The sequence below is a fragment of the Saccopteryx leptura genome, chromosome 4 (genome assembly GCF_036850995.1).
Source record: "Saccopteryx leptura isolate mSacLep1 chromosome 4, mSacLep1_pri_phased_curated, whole genome shotgun sequence".
NCBI classification, from domain to species: domain Eukaryota; kingdom Metazoa; phylum Chordata; class Mammalia; order Chiroptera; family Emballonuridae; genus Saccopteryx; species Saccopteryx leptura.
This window is the reverse complement of record NC_089506.1, coordinates 190,947,016-190,956,604: the sequence shown is the minus strand read 5'-3', so window position 1 is coordinate 190,956,604 and position 9,589 is coordinate 190,947,016.

Below are 9,589 nucleotides of genomic sequence, written 5' to 3'. Positions count from 1 at the left end.
GAGTCCCTTCTTCCTCTCCAGGGTGAAATGTTAAAGATTTAATTCTGTTACCAAGATTGTATCTAGAATTAACCGATCCTCTCCACCTAGGACACACACACTGAGGTCAAGCTGGCAAATTCATGCTCATGTGCTTCCTTTTATGACATCCCATGTAGCTCACATACCCCCTAGTTTTGACTGCACATTTTATTTACTTCATTTATTCAATAGGTATCTACTGAGCACCTACTACATTCCAGCACAGTACTACGCAATGATGAACAACAAAAGCAAAAATAAAAACCCTACCCAAGGAAATAGGCAAGATATGTTGTTGTTTTGTTTGTATTTTCATGATTTTGGGGTGTATAGGAAAAGATTATGAAAAGGTTCTCCAGGGAGCTAGGTAACATTTCCAACCCAGCTGTTAAAGGACACATTAGGATTTGTGAGAAGGCAGAGCGCACAGTCAGCAAGACTCAGAGGCAGGTTCCTCCCAGACATATTATATTGATAAAGAATCCAGTGTTTGTTCCCTAAAGTGATGGATAGTCAGTCTGGGGGTAGTGTCATGAGCCAGAACATGAGGATCCTTGAATGGCAGGCAAGGGAGTGAAGTCTTTATTCTGAAATAAGTAGAAAGCCGTGAGCCCAGGCAAAAAATGAGATTTATGTTTTGTATTCTTCATCATTGCTTCCTCAGTGCTTAGCACAGTGCCTTGTACACAGTAACTATGTAGAACATATTAAAGAAATAAATGAATAAATGCAGTTTAGGCATACTGCTCTGGCAGGAGTAGAGGAGATACGCTGAGTGAGGAGAGAGAATGGCTGTCTTCTTCCCCTCCTCCACATAGGATCCAGTCGCTCTTACCTTATGGTACCACCCAGCAAAATGCAATCCTGCTGGTGTGTTTTTTTGTTTTTTTTTTAAGAAAGAAGAGGAAATAGAGAGACAGACTTCTGCATGCGCCTGGACCAGGATCCACCTGTCAACCCCCATCTGGGGCCGTTGCTCAAATCAACCGAGCTATCCTCAGCGCTGAGGCTGACACTCAGACCATTCAAGCCACTGACTGCCTATGAGAGAGGAAGAGAGAGAGAAGAAGGAGAGGGAGGGGAAGAGAAGCAGATGGTCACTTCTCATGTGTTCTGACCAGGGGTTGAACCCCAGACATCCGCAGGCCAGGCTGATGCTCTATCCACTGAGTAAACCAGCCAAGACCATCCTGCTGGTAAATAAACCCTCTTATGTTCACCAAGTCATTCCTCTTCCTTTCTCTTCCTGAGCCCTTTCAGCTAACTCTGGTTGTCTACATGTGGATAGAGTGTGTCAGTGCTAAATCTTGGGAACTTCCTGGCACATTTCAGGCTGCTTCCCCAACCTCTCTACCTTAGTTCCTTCCCTCCAGTCCAATGTGCATTGAAACAAAACAAAAATCTAGACCAAATTTGTTTGGGAAAAGTCAAGCAGAAGCAGAAAGTCCAAAGCCAAACAGTAATGACCTCTGAAGTCTCCACATCAAGGTTCCCCTTCACTGGTGTAGGGGATTGCTGGCCCTGCCCTCCTTTCCCTTTTGATTTTTTCTTTCTTTTTTTTGTTAAGACTCTAGGCTTAAAGCTGCAGCAGCCCAGCAGCCTCTGGCTGTTTAGAGGACTGCTTCAGAGGCATGGTGATATTATACAAAGCAAATGGCTTAATATTCTGGCTTCCTTCTCCACTACCTTATACTGCTGAAAGAAACCTGAAGCAAGGATTTGGAAAACTAGCATTCTGGCTTCTGTCTGCCCCTCCGCCCCCAGCTCAAAGTGCAAGGCATGTGCCCTCTCTGGGTCTCAATTTCCCCTCCTTTGACGTGAGAAATTAAACTAAATGAGAACTAAGTGCTCTACCCAGCTGTGACGAATCACAGTTCTAGATTCAGCATGTTCCTCTTCTGAAATGGAAAACTATTGGCATTCTTTTTTTTTAATTTTATTTTAATTTATTGGGTGTACATAGATTCTACTATTGGTATTTAGCTGTCGAAATAGGGGATCTGTTCCTAAGAACCTGGGAGAAAGCCCTGGCCGGTTGGCTCAGTGGTAGAGCGTCGGCCTGGCGTGCAGAGGTCCCGGGTTCGATTCCCAGCCAGGGCACACAGGAGAAGTGCCCATTTGCTTCTCCACCCCTCCCCCTCTCCTTCCTCTCTGTCTCTCTCTTCTCCTCCTGCAGCCGAGGCTCCATTGGAGCAAAGATGGCCCGGGCGCTGGGGATGGCTCCTTGGCCTCTGCCCCAGGTGCTGGAGTGGCTCTGGTCGCGGCAGAGCGACGCCCCGGAGGGGCAGAGCATCGCCCCCTGGTGGGCGTGCCGGGTGGATCCTGGTCAGGCGCATGCGGGAGTCTGTCTATCTCTCCCCGTTTCAAGCTTCAGAAAAATACAAAAAAACAAAAACAAAAACACACAAAAAAAAGAACCTGGGAGATTGTCAAGTCCCAAGAAATGAGAGGCTTAGAATCATTCTTGTCTTTTAGACAAAAAAATTGAGACAGAGATGCTTTGTAAAGACCAGCTAAAGGTGACTGATTGAGCCTGAATTCAAACCCAGGCAGATCTGGACTCCTAGTAGCAAGGACACCCTTTCCTGCCCAGGCTATGAGGTTCTATGAATTGGCCTGTGCTCAGGAATAAAAGGGCCCTGCTCTCTGGTGACCAGCCTGACACAAAGGCACTGGGCAGTCACCCTGTATGGCTAACTATCCATCCCAACTCCAGTGCTGGAGAACATGACCTTTAGAAGCATTTCTCTGGCAAAGTTGGCTGACAAGCAGGCCAGCCAGAGACGTTAGTATCCTGCTGTTGCTGTGCAGTCATAAATCACCACAGCCCCATCCCCTGGCTCCTGGCTTCCTCCTGCGGCTGGAAAGCTCCCTGATTGGTGTAGGGGCAGCAGCAGCAGCCTCAGCTTCAGAAGCAGATGGGCAATGCTCCCCACCTTGTCCTCTGGGAACACTTCCCTGTCACTGCCCTAGCAGGCTGTCTGCAGTAGGGGCAGAGCACACAGCCGATTCAGAGACAAAGGACAACAGGGAAATCTCAGTGGGCTGCCTCTCTTCCTGAGGACACTGGGGCAGTGGAGGATGCCTGTGCTGGGTGGCAGGACCCACAGGTTAAAGCTTGACTTTGCTATTAATCTTGCCGGGTGACCTTGAGCAAGTCACTTTAACTTTTTGGACCTCAGATGGTGCATCAATAAGATAAAATAATTAGATGGATTCTTCTTACCTTCTTTCAACCTATAACAACAGCCTTTTAACTGCCCTGCTTCCGTGTCTTCCCACCCCCTTGGTAAAAGATCGGAAAGGTCTTCATAAACATACATTTGATCTTCTCCTTCCCTTGCCTTGGCTCTATCATGCATGCTTCTCCCATTGCACATGTCCCAAAGTTCCTGCTCCTTAGCCTAAAATTCAGGCCTTTCTTGAGGACCCCTGCCTACCTCCCTGGCTGCGTCTCACACAGGGCACTTGACTAGCATTTCCCGAGCACACAGTGCCATCTGCCAACTCTGGGCCTTTACAAAAACTGTTTCTTCTGCTGAGAACTTCATCTATCCCCAACCCATTCAACTCCTACCTCTTCAACTTTCAGACTCAGACACTATGAGTTAAACTGACTGCTCCCCTTTGGGTCCCCTGCCCCCAGCTCCATGCCTCCATACAGCACAGGGTCCAGACCTCCTATTGCACTTGTATGTATATAAGTCTGTTTTCCCCTGGGATCTTACAAACAATTCCTCAAAGACAAAGATCTACTGTAGTCACCGCTGAGCTCCAAGCCTGGCATGGAACAGGTGCTTAGGGGATTTTTTAAGTTTTTCTTTTTTATTAATTGATTTGAAAGAGAGGAAGAGAAAGAGAGAGAGAGAGAGAGAGACATTTATTTATTTTCCCATTTATGCATTTGTTTATTTATTTAGATTTTATGTATTGATTTTAGAGAAGGGAGGTAGGAGCAGGAATCATCAACTTGTAGTTGCTTCTGGTATGTGTCTATTTTTTTTTTTCTTTTCATTTTTCCGAAGCTGGAAACAGGGAGGCAGTCAGACAGACTCCCGCATGCGCCCGACCGGGATCCACCCGGCATGCCCACCAGGGGGCGATGCTCTGCCCCTCTGGGGTGTCGCTCTGTTGCGTCCAGAGCCATTCTAGCACCTGAGGCAGAGGCCACAGAGCCATCCCTAGCACCCAGGCCAACCCTGCTCCAATGGAGCCTCGCTGCAGGAGGAGAAGAGAGAGACAGGGAGGAAGGAGAGGGGGAGGGGTGGAGAAGCAAATGGGCGCCTCTCCTGTGTGCCCTGGCCGGGAATCGAACCCGGGACTCCTGCACGCCAGGCCGACGCTCTACCGCTGAGCCAACCGGCCAGGGCCTGGTATGTGTCTTGACTGGGCAAGTCCAGAGTTTTGAACTGGCAACCTCAACATTCCAGGTCGATGCTTTATCCACTGCACCACCACAGATCAGGCCATTGGTTGATTCTTGTATGTGCCCTGACCAGGAATGGAACCCACAACCTGGTGTATTGGGATGACGCTCTAACCAGCTGAGCTACCCTATCAGGGCAGGGAAGTTTTGCTTAATGAAAGAGACTCTGCTTTGAGAAAGGATTGGTCTAATGATGGTCTTACCTCTTGAGTAAGGTTTGAAAAGTTCTGCCCCAAACAAATGACCGTGGCCAAGTTGTGGCAAACATTCAGGAATGCAGAACTATAGATGATCCCAGAAGCAAAACAGGCCAAGCCAGAAAGGATGATCTTGAAGAGGATTCAGACAGTGAATTTTGAAAAACAGCCATTGATGTAGGGCTGATGACCCACAGATTCTCTGTTCTGAGTGCGTGGGGCTGACCACCCCTTAACAACCAGCTTCCCTAAACCTAGGGCCTGATTCTTAGAGCCTCTAAAATTGATTGGGTTGGAAAGAGAGAAAAGTTAAAAAGTCTACTATATCTTTACATCTTAAGTTTTACATTTTCTTATAATGAGCCAACTTCAAAATTTAACATACCAAGAGTCTGTCACCCGGCCCTGGCCGGTTGGCTCAGTGGTAGAGCATCGGCCTGGCGTGCAGAAGTCCCGGATTCGATTCCCGGCCAGGGCACACAGGAGAAGCGCCCATTTGCTTCTCCACCCCTCCCCCTCTCCTTCCTCTCTGTCTCTCTCTTCCCCTCCCGCAGCTGAGGCTCCACTGGAGTAAAGATGGCCCGGGTGCTGGGGATGGCTCCTCGGCCTCTGCCCCAGGCGCTAGAGTGGCTCTGGTTGCAACAGAGCGACGCCCCGGAGGGGCAGAGCATCGCCCCCTGGTGGGCAGAGCGTCGCCCCCTGGTGGGCGTGCCGGGTGGATCCCGGTCGGGTGCATGCGGGAGTCTGTCTGACTGTCTCTCCCCGTTTCCGGCTTCAGGAAAAAAAAAAAAAAAAGTCTGTCACCATTAAAAAAAAAAGGGTACTGTCTCAAACAGAGATAAAATATCTCCATTCTCAAGATACTAGCATTCCAGAGCAGAGGAACCTGGACTAGAATTTTCTTCCCAAACTCAGCTGTGTGAATTCAGGCCAAGTGCTTTACCAATCTGGATCCCAGGTTCCCCACTGAATTCTAAAGACAAATCTCCACCCTGCCCTCTGAATTAAACTGTGACATGAATGCATTCCTTGACTTGCTAGAGGTGTCTGAAGCAAGTGTTTTTGTTTTTGTTTTGTGATAGAGACAGAGAGAGGAACAGATAGGGACAGACAGACAGAAAGGGAGAGAAATGAGAAGCATCAATTCTTCGTTGCAGCACCTTACTTGTTCATTGAAAGCTCTCTCATATGTGCCTTGACTGGGGGGCTACCGAAGACCTAGTGACCCCCTTGCTTAAGCTAGTGACCTTGGGCTCAAGCTGGTGAGCCTTGCTCAAACCAGATGAGCCCGCACTCAAGCCGGCGGCCTCAGGGTTTCAGACCTGGGTCCTCCACATCCCAGTCCAACGTTCTATCCACAGCGCCATCGCCTGGTCAGGCTGAAGCAAGTGTTTTGATGCTTGGAACTCCAACAGAGGGCAAATAAATGACTTGTAGGAGTCCCACATTGATGGGGATGGTGGCAGCCTGCTGATCTCATGGAGCGAAGCAGGTACTTTTTTAGAGGACTCCAAGCTGCAGAGAGCCCACCAGTTTCAGCTCACTACAAGGAAGCAATTTCTCCATCAGCTGGAACTGTCCAGGGATAGAATGAGCTGAGTTTGGAGGATATGGGATAGGAATCTTGGGTCAGGAACCAGCAGGTAAGCAGGGTCAGAAGACCAGACAATCAGAGATGATGCTGAGCAGTAATTCTCAACCTGGCTGTGCATCAAAGTCCCGCAATACCTGGGGGGGAAGCTTGTACAGAACACAGAATCTTAGGTCCAACCTACAGGATCACAATCTCCAGCAATGGGGTCTAGGAACCTGTATGTTTTCAAAGCTCTCTGGGGGATGCTTCCACCACCAGTGGTCTGCCAGGGTAACCTCAAAAGGCTCTGGCAACTCTGAAGAAGGACAAGCTGGGTTGCCTGAAGTGGAGTGTCCATGAGGCCTTTTGAGAGTTGGCTGGAAGAGATGAAGGAACTAGCATTTTCTTATGTTGGCCATTCTGCTGAGTCAGCCCAGCAATAATGCTTCCAGAGTGCAAATCCCACTTGGTCATATAATAGGAATGCTGGTGCTGACACAGCAGGCAGACAGGAGCCCAGGCTGTATCAGTGGATGGGAGGTAGGCACAGACATTCAGCACCAACTCCTTGCTCTGAGCCAGGGGAAAGGCAGGGGCAAAAGGCACCCCCTCCATACCAAGCCTTGAGCGAATCCAGAGGAGTCAGGAGCATGGGGCCTGCACTGCCTCCTAGGTTTTAGAGCCAGCTATATTTCCTCCATGTCTCGCTGGATTTCGGTAATGGGAAGGGACAGCAAAGGCCTCTTGTTCCTCCAGTAGAGGAATCCCTTTTGCAGCACCCTGTCTCCTGGGTGGCAGCCCTTGGTAGCACACCTCCAGCCACAGGCAATGACCATTCCCTGTGGTCTCCCTCCTGCTGTGGGACAGCTTTCACATTCCCAGACACACCTGCCCATTGTTCCTCATTCTGCCTTCTGATGTTACAAGAAAAAGGAAAACCCTTCTCCCCAACAGCCTTTTATAATCGAATATATGTAGCCCTTTTGTCTCCACATTGGACAGTTTCCCCAGGAACAGACAGTAGGTTTGAACATGTGCTTTTCTCCATCCATAATGCCCGATGGGAATGAAGAGATGGTCAAAGAGATGGATGGCCAGGACATGCATTACTGAGCTCTTAACATCCCCCTACCCACCCACACTCACACTTGAGAAATGTGTGCCTAGAGTGTTATACAAGGCCTAAGAGCACTTCACAAAGTGGAGGTTTGGCCACCAACCCCAGGACAGCCATCCCAACCTAGGCTGGGCCAGGCACCTATATCAAGGCTGCCTCAGCACCTATAATCAATGCTTTATCCTCCTGCCTGTAAGTCCTCATCTCAGTTCTAACACTCAGATAGCAATGAAAGGTGAATAAGTAAGAAAAAATGGGAAAGCAAAGGTGTTTGTCTCTTGCCCCCATAAACAGTAGGGAAGTCATGTTTTCAGATGAAGAATTCAAGGCACAGAGAGGTTAAGTAACCTGTCCAGGTCACAGAGGTAGGAAGCAGAGGGGCTGGATCATAAAAAAGGCTCATGTGTCTCCTGTTCCTCATCTCACCATCCAGAAGTATCACCTCAGTGGAGAGAATTTCTTTTTTTTCTTGTTGGCCTCTTTTCAAAGCCAGTAAAGGCAGGCCTGACTCCCTACCCACAGCTGGGTTTATTTCTAACCTCTCCTGTGGGAGGATGCAGATAAAGCTGGGGGTAGGAATGACAAAGGGAGGAGGTGAGTGACCTGCTCACTCATGGAATGGGAAGGAGTATGGTCTTTAGGGGGGTGAGTCAAAGCCAAGGCCCTTCTGGAGTTGGAGGGACAGCAGTTTCCAGGTGTACTGCCCAAGGCTGTGGCTGTCCATGCTGAAGTCAGAGGCCTCCTAGAGCAAACAGAACACAATGGCTTGCTGAATAATCTTAAACAAATTACTTCTCTGGATCTCTGTTCGTTCTTTGCAAAATGAGGAACCAATGCTCAATTAACTCGAAGCAAGCCACTTGGGCTAATACTAAAACCTTGACTTATTCTTGTCTTCATTAAAGTGATCTGAACTCCAGCCTGACCAGGTGGTGGCGCAATGAATAGAGTGTCAGCCTGGGACAGAGAGGACTCAGGTTCGAAACCCTGAGGTTGCTGGCTTGAGCTCAGGGGCTCATCTGCCTTGAGCATGGGCTCACCAGCTTGAGCACGGGGTTATTGGCTTGAGCGTGGGATCATAGATATGACGCCAAGATTCCAAGGTTGCTGGCTTGAGCAGGGGGTCATTGGCTTGGCTGGAGCCCCCCAGTCAAGGCACATATGAGAAAGCAATCAAAGAACAACTAAGGTGCCAGAACAAAAAAATTGATGCTTCTCATCTCTCTCCCTTCCTCTCTGTCCCTAAAAAAAAAAGATCTGAACTCCAGATACGTATCTTGTGCAGATGAGGATATCTCGCAATGATATCATAGGGGTTTCCTGGGTATCTATGACATCACGGAGATTTCCTGAGTTCTAGGGGTAAAGGAAGGGAGGATAAATACAGTGTGTCCGTAAAGTCATGGTGCACTTTTGACTGGTCACAGGAAAGCAACAAAAGACGATAGAAATGTGAAATCTGCACCAAATAAAGGGAAAACCCTCCCAGTTTCTGTAGGATGATGTGGCAGCATGTGCGCATGCGCAGATGATGACTTAACACCGTGTATACAGCGGAGCAGCCCACGGCCATGCCAGTCGAGATGTGGACAGTACAGAGGAAAGTTCAGTGTGTTCTGTGGCTCGCTAACTTCGAATCCGTGACCAAAGTGCAATGTGAATATCGGCGTGTTTATAATGAAGCACCACCACGTAGGAATAACATTACTCGGTGGGATAAGCAGTTGAAGGAAACTGGCAGTTTGGTGGAGAACCCTGTTCTGGTAGGCCATCAGTCAGTGACCAGTCTGTAGAGGCTATAAGGAATAGCTACCTAAGGAGCCCTAAAAAATCTGTGCATGAGCCCACATCGAACTGCACTGAATAGGTATGAAACTGGGAGAGTTTTCCTTTTATTTGATGCAGATTTCACATTTCTATCGTCTTTTGTTGCTTTCCTGTGACCAGTCAAAAGTTCACCGTGACTTTACGAACACACTGTAAATAGGTCCTGAGAGGTACCAAAGTTGGGAATCTCAGAATGGACCAGATGCTACCCATAAGAATTTTTAGCTAGCCCTGGCTGGGTAGCTCAGTTGATTAGAGCATCATCTTTACATCCCAAGTTTGCAGGTTCAGTCCTTGGTCAGCGCACATATAAGAATCAACCAATGAGCCTGACCAGGCGGTGGTGCAGTGGATAGAGCATCGGACTGGGATGTGGAGGACCCAGGTTCGAGACCTCGAGGTCACCAGCTTGAGCGCGGGGTCATCTG